Raw genomic sequence first — 12404 nt, forward strand, 5'->3', positions numbered from 1 at the left:
CCTAACAGGGCTCATCACCCAGTCCAAGCCTCCCCTCCGCCCCGCTCCCGGGGCCAGTCCCGCCAGTCCCGCCACACCTTGGTGGTGGAGGGGGCCGGAGGGGTGGGGGCCTGGAGCAAAGAGGCCCTGGTTTCTGGGACCCTGTCATGGGGGGAGGCCCTCTGACCAAGGCTGGGTCTTAGGGGGCCTGTCTACGCTCATGTGTGTCTGTGTGTATCTGTGTGCACACACGTATACAGGTATCGGGGTGTCCGTGCGCACGCGTGTGAGCATGTGTTTGCGGGTGCACACGTGCGTGTACACGCACGTGTGAATGTGTCGGTGCAGGTGTGTGTACGTGCGTGTACAAATGTGCGGGGTGCCTGTGCACGTGTGTGTATACACGCGTGTCTGTGCGCGTGTGCCTGCGTGTGTCCCTGGCTGCGGCTGATATCGGAGTCATCCTGTTGGTAAGCTGGGAACACTTCACAGCCCCCAGGCTGGAAGGAGAAAGCAGAAGGCCCGTGAGCACCCCCTCCCCTCCACCCCAGGTCACTGAGCAGACCCCTGAAGTCTTTCCCCTCAGAGGAGAGCCCAGCCCCCTAACCAGCTGCCATCCCTGGAGGTCAAAGGCCTAAGGTCGTGGGATAGTCTCCTGCACACACAGACCTGCCTCACCCCACACATCAGCTGCCTCCTCCCCCAAGGCCACAGCCCTAGGCTAGGCCACCTCCGGGTCCGCCCCGCCCCGCAGCCCTGGCTCTGGGTCCAGCCCCCCCCTCTCACCGCAGGGCAGCCAGATGGCAACACCTCTGTTCCCCGAATGCGCTGTGCACCGGCCTCGCTCTCACCCCCAGGTTTTGCACCTGTGTCCTTTCTACCCGGAAACCATCGGCACGTGTCCTTGGTTATCGCCTTCTGAGTCTTCGGGCCTCAGCTGAGAGGTCCCTTCTTCCAGGAAGCCCCTCTGGCCCCAGCGCCAGCAGGGCAGGGAGAAGGGAGATGGCCTGCCTTCCGGGGTGTCAGTATCGTCTCTTCCCATCGCCCGCAAGTTATGGGAAAGGGCCGAGATGCCCTCGGCCTGTGGAGTGTCCTGTGTGCCCAGGCTGGCCCTGGCCCACAGTAATCCCAGCTGAATGAGAGACAAAAGGGGACATACAGATTGACTGCCCCCAACACCCCTTCCCTGGGGAAGCGTGGAGTCCAGGAGCCGTGTCAGGAGCTCTGACCATGGAGGGCCCTGGGTCCCCGTGCGAGAGGAGGCCAGGAATGGCTGAGGAACAGACATTAGTCCTGCCTTGGTCTGTCCGCGGAGGACTCTCCAGGGAGGCCCCCAAGATAGCCCCTTCCCTGGCCTTCTGGAGACGTCTGCCTGCCACTCCCCTGTGCATTGGGAGGACACTGGGCAGGCTTGCGGGGGGGAGGGGCAAGACATGAGTTCAGAGTGGCTGCTTTCGTGGCACCCCGGGCTCGCTGGCACCCCTCCAGGTGCAGGCTCTGGGGTGTGGGCGCAGCGCACACACACACACACACACACACACGCACTAGCCGAGTTCAGCGTGCGTATTCCTGTAACGCTGGGCCGCTGGCAGGAAGTGAGTGGCGGGAGGCCGCTGCTGGGAACCAGGGGCTGGCCCCACGGAGATAAAGGGAGGCAGCAGATTGGAACTGGAGATAGCGGCCTTGGGTCCCGGTAAACAGGTTGGGGGAAACGTCCTTCCCATCCCAGCCTCTTGGCCCTGAGCCCGCAGGATCCATAGGGCGCTGGCCTGCGTCCAGGCCCAGCAGCCTGGGAGTCAAGGGAGAGCTGTTTGCACCATAATCTTCCCAGACTGGGTGGGGGTGGGGGCAAAGGAGAGAGGGCTGGGCACCCCCCCCCACCCCCCGTCAAGGCCACACGTGCTGGTGTAGAGAGGGAAGGGGACAGGAGGACCCCTCCGAGCCGCTGCACCTCCCCCACTGCAGAGGGAGATGTCAGAGCACAGCAGAGGGGTCACCTTCAGAGCCCCCTCAGCACATGCTTGGGAGACCAAGAGAGAATGGAGGCAGTGAGGGGGGCAGGGGCTGCACCCCCACAGCCCAGCGGGCAGGCTCTGCAGCAACAACCCACAGTGGGCTTGATATGCTGGCAGCCAGGAGGCCCCTCGCTGTCCAGGCAGAGGGGAAGCTCACACCTTCACTGGAACTCAATCAGGGGCCGGCTGGGTGGGGTCTGCACGGCCGATGCCCAGGACCTGGCACAGTGGGGGCTCACGTACGCGTGTACTTCTGAAAGAGTTACGATGGGGCACCTGGGTGACTCAGTCACTTAAGCGCCTGACTTCGGTTCAGGTCATGATCTCACGGTTCGTGAGTTCGAGCCCCGCATCAGGCTCTGTGCTGACCGCTCAGAGCCCGGAGCCTGCTTCGGATTCTGTGTCTCCCTCTCTCTCTGCCCCTCCCCCGCTAGCTCTCTCTCTCTCTCTCTCTCAAAAATAAAATAAACATTAAAAATATGAATTAAAAAAAAAAAAAGAAATAGAACATGACCAGGATTCCAGAAGGTTCCTTGTCACTCACAAACCCTCCCTCTGCCAGCAGTTCCGGCTGCTGTCTGACTTTTATGATCATTACCTGCCACTCTTCATGGTTTTGCCACCATGGATGGGTCCCTTAGTAACAGCGGACTGCCTAGTTTCTGAACTCGCCGTAATAAGTCGAGTCACAGTGCACGCTGGTAGCCTGGCTGCTTTTGGTCAACATTATGCCCGCAACGTTCATCCGTGTTGGAGCTGCGGTTCATTCTTTGCCATGGCTGTAGTTTTTCCACCGTGTGCCTGGACCACAGTTTGTCTCTCCGTTCTGCCTGTTTCGAGACCGCGTTACGGTCAGGTTTGGGTGCCGCACAGCGCTGCTGCGCGCGCGCGTGCGCATTCGCATTCATGTTTCCTGGGGCGAGCCCCCCCCACCCCCCTCCCCCCCCAGCCCGCCAGACCTGCTGGGGCAGCCGATGCTTCTCTGCGGCTCCAGGGGGCGATGCCGGACCCCCTCCCAGAGTGGCTGAAATGCAGGATCACACTTCCTGACTTGTGCCATTCCGGCCCCGCGGGCAGTGGCGTGTTTTGATTCTTATCTACTCTTTCGCCTGCGCCATGGAGTTGAACGCCTCTTCTCCGCGCGTTAGCCGGTTTGGATTCCTCCTCGGTGCAGGGCCTAAGTCTTTTCTCACCGGTTTGGGTTTGGCACTCACTCACATATGCCGTGTACCAACTCTTCTTGGTTGCACGTCGTGCCAAAAAATATTGCCCTTTTCTGCGGCCTGTCTCTGCACTTCTATGGAATACTTGAGGGATTCCAAGTTCCTCCTTTTACGTCGTTGAATTCATGGCGCACCCCCCCCCCCCTTTATAATTAGCGTCTTGCTTAAGAGCTCCCTTTCCTCAAGGTCATGATGATAGCCTCCTAATTTTCTTCTAAAATTTGGAAGTTCTGCCTTTCCCGTTGGGCCTACACGTGTTGACTCTTTCCCTGCAACCACTCCCTATGCCCACTGAGGTGGAAAGTGCAAATCCAAGGAAGGACCCCAGACACAGAGGTCATGTTCCCTCCACCAGATCCTCCCTTTGCTGTGCTCCCGGATGGCCGCCACGCCCTGGGCCAGGCCCGCGGGGCTGCTTGCCTCTGTCAGGGTGGCAATCAGGAGGGAGAAGTGGCGGTGGAACTGGGGAAGGTCCTGGTCAGAAGTGCCAGGGAGGCCTCGAGTCAAGTGCCACCATAGTTTGGTCCCGCGAACCTCAGAGTACCCGGTGCCTAATAGGCACTGCCCCATCCCGCCTCCGCCCAGCACAGCCCTCCAGCCCTGAGGCCCGGAGTGGGCAGACAGGAAGCCTTTAATGCCTTTCAGGGCCCCTCCCCAGCCTGTGCAAGGCTGGGGGCTCAGCCTTCCAAGATGGGAGGTGTTGGGTCAGGATCCGACCCCTCCCACGGAGGCACCCTCACCTTGGGCCGCAGCGGGCAGGCCCTTGAGGGGCTCCAGGTCCTAAGAGCGTCTCAGGGGGCCCAGAGGGGACAGAGTGAAGACCTGGAAGCTGGGTGGGTGGGGCGGCTGGAATCCTGGGAAATCCTCTGGGACAGTAGCCCCAGGCTCCCTCTGCTCTGCTGGGAAGCAGCCAGCCTTCCAGGAATCAGCTGGGGGGTGGGGGGGCGGGGGCAGGGAGGCCTGTGGGGGGAGCCAAGCAAGCCCAGGGCTGGGTCCCCACTTCAAGGACCTCCCTGGGGGGGGGGGGCTGGGGGACGCACGGCAGTGGAGTAGGAGGCGTGGGGACGGCGCCCAAGGGACCTTCTGCAGAGTTCTGAGGATCCCTTGCGTTTCAGGCCCTGCCCGGGGACACTGGACACCGAACACTCCATCCCTGCCTTCCAGGGCCCCCAGCTCTGGCTGCAAGCAAAGCACACCTTGCACCTCCTGCCCTCCCCCCTCCCCCCTTCCTGGGGCCCCTGCGCTGCACTCAGGCTGGGCTCCCGTCAGCTAGAGGCAAGTGTTCGGGGTCTGGCCTTATTTATTGCTGCAGCTTCCTCCTCCTTCCAGTAATCTGTCCTCCGACTCCAGGCTGCTTCTGATCAGGCAGCAGACCTCTGATCCCTGAATCTCCGTTGCTTACCGGCATCGGCCTCTGGCTTCCTGTTACCCGGCCTGGGCTGAGGCTCGAGGTCAGCTTCGTGCAGGCTGGGCCCTCGTCTGCTCCCGGGGGCCTCTGCCCTGGCGGCCCGGGGCCCAGCAGGCAGGGAGGACAGAGGGCTCAGACTCCAGGCCTGGGCACAGCGGCCCGTGTGGAGCTGGGTCCAGTTCCACAGATGCTGACCCCCTGCCAGGTGCGGAGGACTCGAGAATGAGGGTCCCCCAGGCTCTGGGTCCTGCCTGGTGGGAAGCCACGGCTCCCACCATTGCCCCCCAGTTTGTTAGGGTGCCCTTCCCCGAGACCCTCCCCTGCCTCCCATCCCCTGCTTCTGCAGCCGGTGGGGGATAGACGCTGTGTGGGAAGGAAGAGCAAAGAAGGTTCTGGAGGGTGGCCATGGACAGAAGGGGTCCGGGCTTTGGGGTCCACTGCCCTAGAGACTCCCTTTGGCCCTTATCCCTAGGAGGCGAGGTTGGGGAAGGGCTTCTGTTGTAGAATTCCAGGCTTGCCCATGTCGTCCGCCCTGCCCAGGTGAGCCCCAAATAGCCCAGAGGAGCCGCAGGTCATAAGGGACACGGACGAGAACGGCTGCCCAGCATCTGCCAGGGTCTGGATCCAGGGACAGACGTCCGGCGCCCTGGGGGCAGGTCCCGCCTCGTTTATGGGCAACATTCCTGTGTGTTTGACACCTGCCGTGTGCTCCACAGCATCTTGGATTTGCAGCCAGTTATCAGTCACTGAAGAGTGCCCTCTTGTTCCCCAACTGCAGGAGGTTTCTCTGCTTAGGATCCCCAGTCTCTCTGTTATCGCGTTCCTGGTGGGCCTGTTTCTGTCCTCTGTCTCATATACGAGTCGAATTTCCTTCCCCGCTGGCAGCGCTGAGCACCCCAAGCTTGGCTCCCCAGCTGCTGACAGAATGGCTGGGATCAGGAAGAGCGTGGTCTTCGTAGTGGCAGAGTGGTTTTTGGGGGGAGGTGGTCTTTGGGAAGAAGAAAGGTTGGAACTTAAAGTTGGAGAATGGATCAAAGTAAGGGAGGCACCAGGGAGACCCCATCACAGCTGGGGATCCAAAGAGCCTCCCCCCCCCCCACCTTGGTCTCCGAAGTGAGCTGCACAGGATGATCCCCTGGGGTGGGGAGGAGAATTGTATGCTTAAGTGTTTAAATTTGATCCTTTTAAGATATCTACCTTCGGTGGATATTTTATTTTATTTTATTTTATTTTTATTATTTTTTTTTAACGTTTATTTATTTTGGAGACAGAGAGAGACAGAGCATGAACAGGGGAGGGTCAGAGAGAGAGGGAGACACAGAATCCGAAACAGGCTCCAGGCTCTGAGCTGTCAGCACAGAGCCCGACGCGGGGCTCGAACTCACGGACCGCGAGATCATGACCTGAGCCGAAGTCAGCCGCTTAACCGACTGAGCCACCCAGGCGCCCCCGGTGGATATTTTATAATGCAAATAATACAGTCATACAGGCATGGACACTGGTAATCTATAAATAACTATACATATACAGCTATGAGCTCCAACATTTTGTATTAGAGGGGGCACGATCCAAACAGAACGAAGGCTTGAAAGTCACTGTCTCTTAGATCTTGGAATTTCTCATCCTGCACACCTGCCTAGTGAGTTCAAAGTCCAAGATGGGAGAATGAAAAAAGAGCCCGTACTCAGGGGCCTGGAGTGCCGGCTTCAGTGAATAGTCCTGAGCTGCTTGACGGGAGTCACAGTGGGATCTGACGACCAGGAGATGTCGGGGCGCCTGGCTGGCTCAGTGGGTAGAACACGCGACTCTTGATCTCAGGGGTGTGAGTTCAAGCCCCACGTTGGGCATAGAGATTCCTTAAAAAAAAAAAAAAAATGCTAAGACCAAGAGTGTCATGGGCACAGATGGGGCTCAGGCCTCTCTCTGGTTCCCATTGGGTGCAAAGACAAGACTGAGCTCACCCTAGCCCCTGGGTGTGAGAGAGGGGCAGAGGTAGCTGGGTGTTTGATCAGGAACCCCAGAATCCCTTCCTGGGAATAGACGACAACACACAGACTGGCACCTGCATAGGCACAACCCCTGCCCACTTGTCTCTCCAGCCCCGGATCTCTGGGAGGAGCTTCCTTCCACAAACAAATATTTGCCATGCTCCTGCAGGGCCCGGGTCAAGGGCAGGACATAGCTTGCGCCCTCACGTGTCGCTGGTCAGGCGGGTGGTTGACCGTACGAGATGCCGGAGATCCTGAGTGTGAGGTGCGTTCCCAGAGTCCTGGGTGAGTAGAGGTCAGCGCTGTCTGCTGGGATTTGTTGCCACTAAAGAAGGAAGAGCAGGGGAGAGCTCCCAGGTCCTCAATCCATCCACCAGTCAGTAGCTGTGGGCACCTATTAGATTTGCCAACGTGTGCTGGGTGCTGGGGTAGGGGGCTTTGCCTCCTGAGAACAGAGGACCAAGGATGGATGGTCGGGAGCTCTGCACAGCTGGGACCATGACCTCCGTTTTACAGGTGAGGAAACTAAGGTCCAGGAGGTAGGGTAACTTGCTGGTGAGTAGCCGGGTCGGGATTAGAACCCATGGCTGTATCACAGGTGCGTGTAGAGCCAGCAGGGGGCAGCACTGAGAGAACCGGGGGGGAGGGGGGCATGGTCAACCCTTCCTTCTTCCCTTCTGTACCTGGAGGAATCCCACTTGGCTCCCAGACTCCGGTCGGCTGGTCTCCCCCTCCAGGATGTCTTCCATGACAGCCCCTCGGCCCTCTCCCACAACACACGCCCTTTTCTCTCTGTTTCCTCTGCACCTGGCTTGCCTTAGAGCAGAACCTTGTCATCGGTCACTTGCTGTGGAGGGCAAGACCTGTGTCTTTTATTCTCGGGACCCCCAGCACGGGGCTTGGAACACGGGGGACGCAGAGGAAATAAATACCTGAAATGATGTGGACGAGAAAACAGAGTGGGGGGGGGAGAGGGGCTTCCTTTGGAAGAGGGGAGATGAACCCAGAGTGAACAACACGATTTAGAGGAGTCAGGGGGAGAGGGGCAGGCCACCAGGGGACAGGCCCCGGCAAAGGCCTGCAGCAAGGTGTGTGCAATTGTCCTGCCTGAGCGGGCAGATGGCCTGGTGGGACAGGGGACCTTGAGAGCCAGCCGGAAGGACCAGAGCAGACACTGCTGTGAAGAGGGAACCCTACAGGTCCTGGAGCAGAGGCAGGGCAGGGCCAGCCCAGGGCAATCCATGGTGACCCTCTGGCCGAGGAGGCAGGGGAGAGGGGCGGCTCCACCCGGCCAGGCCTGGGGCCTGACTCCCTCTGGAAGTTCTTCTAGCCTCTTACCTGAGGCCCTCAAGCCGCACCTGGAACTGGAAAAGGTGTCTGCAGGCGCCTGGGGTGGGGGTGGGGGGCGGGGAGAGGGGGGAGTGCTGTCTGTCCTCGGCCAGAGCTCAGGACAGACCCTCCGCTGGAACCCAGGAGCCCTCCGTCATTGGCCCATTCATTCATTTATCCAGTAAATGTTTATTGGGTACCAAGCGGGTCCCTAGACCCCACCTGGCCTTGGGGTTGGGGGACCCTGCCTGGAGGCTTGGCCTCTGGGGACGCATGAGGCCACCCCCACGGTGGCGCTAGTCTCCCCCTACCCCACCCCTGGGCCCCGCGGGGAGACAGCCCCCGCGTCGCGCTGGGGCTGGGGGCGGGGCTTGCCGGAGGAGGAGTCCCGGCTGACCCTCCCCAGAGGAGCGGGTGGGGTGGAGGTGGGCCTCAGCAGCCCCGCCCCGGGCCCCACACAGCAGCTGTTCCCGGAATGGGGGTTTTAAACTTTTTTTTTTTTTGTTGGCGAATATGCATGTGGTCTTAATTATTTATACGCAGCACTTATCTCCCCCAAATGTTTTATCGGGATTCGGCAGACCCGAGAGCGCGAGGTGGAAGCCCTGGGCGGCATGGGGGAGGGGAGGGGGGGCTGCAGGGGGAGCAGCGGAAGAGGCGGGGGTGGGGGCGGCGGAGCCGATCTGGGTGGCCCCGAAGTCGGCCCCGGCGGACGGCCGCGACTCGGGGGTGAGGGAGGATACCGACCCCATCCGCGGTCCATTTAACTCTTTCGGGTCACCGAGGGGCGTTGGGAAACCGTAGGTGCGTGGCGGGCCTGCGGGAGACGACACCTGGGGCGGGTTGACCCGGGCTCCGGCCTGCGCGGACCCGGCCGGCAGGGGGCGCTCACAGAGGCCAGTTCGCCGGGGTGCTTCCCCGGTGGTCGCAAACGACGGTGGACAGCCACAGCCCTCGGCAAAACCCAGGATGCCTCAGGGAGGGGCCCAGCTCTTTTCTGGTGGGGGGTGGGAAGAGGAGAGAACCGGGCGTGATCTAGGAATCCCGCACCTATTAACACTCTGGGGCATTAGTGGTCTCATTCGGGGCTCACCACCCCCTGGAGACCTGAGTGGCCTTATCCTGCCCATTTTGCAGATGAGGAAACTGAGGTTCAGAGGAACCACACGTCTAAGGACCTCCAGCAGATCGGTGTCCACGTGGACTCAGGCGGGTGGTCCTCCCTTTAGCTGGGGGAGGGTAGTGGGTGGGGCACCCCCCCCCCCCCCGCCTCATTTGGTCCCCTAGGGCCCCGCCAGCTGCAGATGCCCTCTTCGTGCCCTCTTCCTGGCCGTTCGGGCAGCGCCACTGGAGATTCCTGGAAGCGCCTCCCGGGCACACCCCTCCCCCTCACACCCGCCCACCCAGTGACTGAAGGATTTGCAGGGGGGGGGGGGCGGGGGGCGAGGAGGGGGGAACTTAGAGGTCCCCCCCCCCGCAGCCTCTGGTGGGGGGTGGCTAGGAACCCTCCCGACCCTCCCTCCAGCAGTGCCCAGCACTCCCTGGCCTGATGTCCTGCGGGGCACCGGGGTCTTGCCGACACCCAGGAGGCCCTCGGGGGCCGGGGGCTCGATCTTTTGCAGGACAGGGCGAAGCAGACGGCTGGACGGGAGGGCAGGCCTGGGGCTCCCGGAATCCCACTGGGACGGGAGCGGCAGGGGTCTTCAGGATTTAGGGGTGCACCTTCTGTGCCTCGGGACTTCCGCCCCCAACCCGGGTCTCAGGCTTGCGGAGTCCCCGTGTCCCTCGCCCGGGGTGGGGGTGGGGGAGGGAGGATTTCCTTGAACTTTAAAGTCGGGACCAGTGGGAATGGGGGCTCGGTCCCCTGCAATCCTAGGCTCCCTCGGTGGGGCAGGGCCGGTGGGGCAGGGCCTGGGAGAGGAAGCCTCGAGATTCATGGCATTCCCTGAATTTCAGTCCCGGCCACGGAGTCGGCCTCTCCCAACGCAAAGCTTTAAGAGGGAGGTTCCCGCGAGCTCCCCGGCGGCCGCTTGGTAATTGGTTCATCGATTAACAGTTGGGTGTGGGGGGCGCTTCAACAAGGGTGGGGGGTGGGCGGCTGATGAGGGACCAGGCCCTGGGGAGAGGTTGGAGGGAGGCGGGGAAGTCGGTAATTCCAGGTTGGGGAGGGTCTTTGTGCCTCCCCAAGGAGGCGAGGACCCCCGCGAGGCAGCCCTGCCCCCCCCCACCACCCTACCCCCGGGTGCCAAGCGCCAGACGGGCCCCCTGGGCCCCTGGAAGAATTGGTTCCCAACAGCCAACCTGTTCCCATAGCCAGAAGTTGCCATGGTGACCCCCTCCCACCTTCAGCTACAGCTTTTCCAGTAAAACCACTGCAGAAATCCATACTTCCCGACAGGCACGCCCCCCGGCCCCCCACCCCCCACTCGGCGCGGTCTGGGAGCTCCCGGGAGTTAACCCTCAGCTTGCCGGGGATGCTGTTTGGGGGAGTCCGGGGACTGAGGGCCGACCACGAGGGGCCTGGAGAAGGTAGACAGGGGGGATAGGCCCTCTGTCCTCTCCCTCAAGGCCGCCTCCAGCCACTGGAGCAAGTCCGGGCCGCTGGAAGGGAGAAGGGAACCGGGCTCTCAGCTGAAGGCCCCTCCTTGGAGCAGCATTGCTGGGGCACCCGGGCAGCTTTAGCGCCACCAGAGTGCAAGCCGAGCGCCTCGGGGACTCCAGCCCTCCAAGGGTGACTGGGTATCAGATCTACCCAGCCTGGCCTGCAGTCTCTGGCGGCCTCAGCTCGCCCCTCCCTGGCCTCTGCCCCTCCTCCCCCCACAATGCTTTCCTAGAGGCAGAGAGGCTCCGCTCAGGTCCAGCAGGGTCACCTGCTGCCCCTCCGGCCAGGCCGCACGCCCACAGCCTGGCTTGGTGTCCACAAGTCTGCTCTGATGGGCCGTTGGTGTTGGACGAAAGTCACTGACAGCTTAGGGTCTCCGCTTCCTCCCTTGAGGAATGAGGCTAAAGATCCCAGCTCCTTGCCAGTTTGGGGGAGAAGAGGGGTTCCTTTCCCGCTGGGCCCCGGGGACAAGGCCTGCCTGCCTCTGTTGGGGGAGGGGGCCCCTGGGGACGGCCAGGCTGTGCAGCCCAGGGGTTGAGCTCGGTGGCTCAGCCTAGCCTCCACTTCCAGAGCCTTGAGCATGGAGGTGCTCTAATTGTTTTCTGTGCAGCCCTAGATGAATAATTGAGAGGTCTTTGAAGAGAATTAATTAGCCCGTTTATTGACTGTAAATGCTTTGCTGCAGATGATAAAGGGAAGGCTCACCGCCTGTGCGGGCTGCCTGCCGACTAGGGCCCGCAACTAGACATTTAATTTGCACCCAGGGTTCCCTCAGCATGACCAGGGCTCAGCCTTTGCCTGGGAGCTGGCCCCTTCCCCCCCCCCCCCCCCGAGAAAGGAGCTGGTGGCTGAACCCCGGCTTCCGGGCACCCCTGGCATCCTGCTGCAAGGTTCTGTCCCCCAGCCCTAGCTCTGCTCCGTTTGTCTCCCAAGAGGCAAAGGAGGGCTGCCCTCCCTGCAAGGAGCACGGATGGGGTCTGTCCACTGTTGGGAGTGCTTTCCCTAGCATGTTGGACTCCTGTCCTGGGGCCAGGTTCTGGGCAGGGCCCAGGACCCCCAAGGGGAGAGGCACCCCACCACGGGGGACCTGTCCTGGGGCTGGTTCTGGACTCTGGATCTCTCTCCATGCAGCGATCCTATGGTGCCCGGGCCCCAGGCCGGGGTCAGGTCAGACGGTGGGACCCAGGCAGGGAGAGGTCCACTAGCCTGGACAGGGTTGGCTTGCTAGGTGGGTGCTAGTGATTCATAAGGACAGCAAACATTTCTATCCCTTTCATTCCGGGCCAGGCCCTGGCACGTATATGGATTCACTTGGTCCTCCTGACAAGCCTGTGTAGACCGTGTGAGGGTGGGGGGTGTACTTGTTCTCTGGTGGGCCCACAGGGCCTCAGTGCAGAACCTGATATAGCCAAGGGCTTATGGAAGGAAGGAAGGAAGGAAGGGAGGAAGGAAAGGAGGGAGGAGGGAGGGAAGGGGGAGGCCTGCCCAAGGGTCAGCCCCTGCCTGCGTGGCCGCTGGGCACCAGCGGACGCAAAGAGACACCAGGAGAGCTGCCTTAGGAACCCCAGCCCCGCAGCTGTGGGCATGGCCTGGGGATCAGAGACGTCCTGCTGTGCGAGTGGGAGCCATGGCTCTTGGTTCAGCTGAGCCATGACGGAGCCTGGGCTGAACCACAGCAATGGCGGGCGGGGAGACTGTGGCAGCTGCCATAGCTGGAGAGGAGGGGGGGGCGATGGAGCGGAGTGACTCATGGACCTGGGGACAGGGGGCAGAGGAGTGGACAGGACCCCAGACCTGGGTGAGGTTGTTCGGGAAGCACAGCGAGCTGGCTCTCGCCCAGGCAGCTCCCCGGGGGAACTT

The 12404-nt window shown here is 61.7% G+C and overlaps 1 long non-coding RNA gene across 1 annotated transcript; it reads right to left on the bottom strand.

The window, feature by feature from the left end:
• Nucleotides 1–2084: 2084 nt before the first annotated feature.
• LOC122206589 lies at nucleotides 2085–3277 on the bottom strand. The gene is made up of 3 exons (XR_006196519.1): nucleotides 2954–3277; nucleotides 2593–2824; nucleotides 2085–2247 (listed from the first exon to the last, which is right to left on the bottom strand). It is a non-coding gene; the product is annotated as an uncharacterized LOC122206589 (long non-coding RNA).
• Nucleotides 3278–12404: the final 9127 nt, after the last annotated feature.

The sequence above is a fragment of the Panthera leo genome, chromosome E1, assembly GCF_018350215.1.
Source record: "Panthera leo isolate Ple1 chromosome E1, P.leo_Ple1_pat1.1, whole genome shotgun sequence".
In the NCBI taxonomy this organism is placed as follows: domain Eukaryota; kingdom Metazoa; phylum Chordata; class Mammalia; order Carnivora; family Felidae; genus Panthera; species Panthera leo.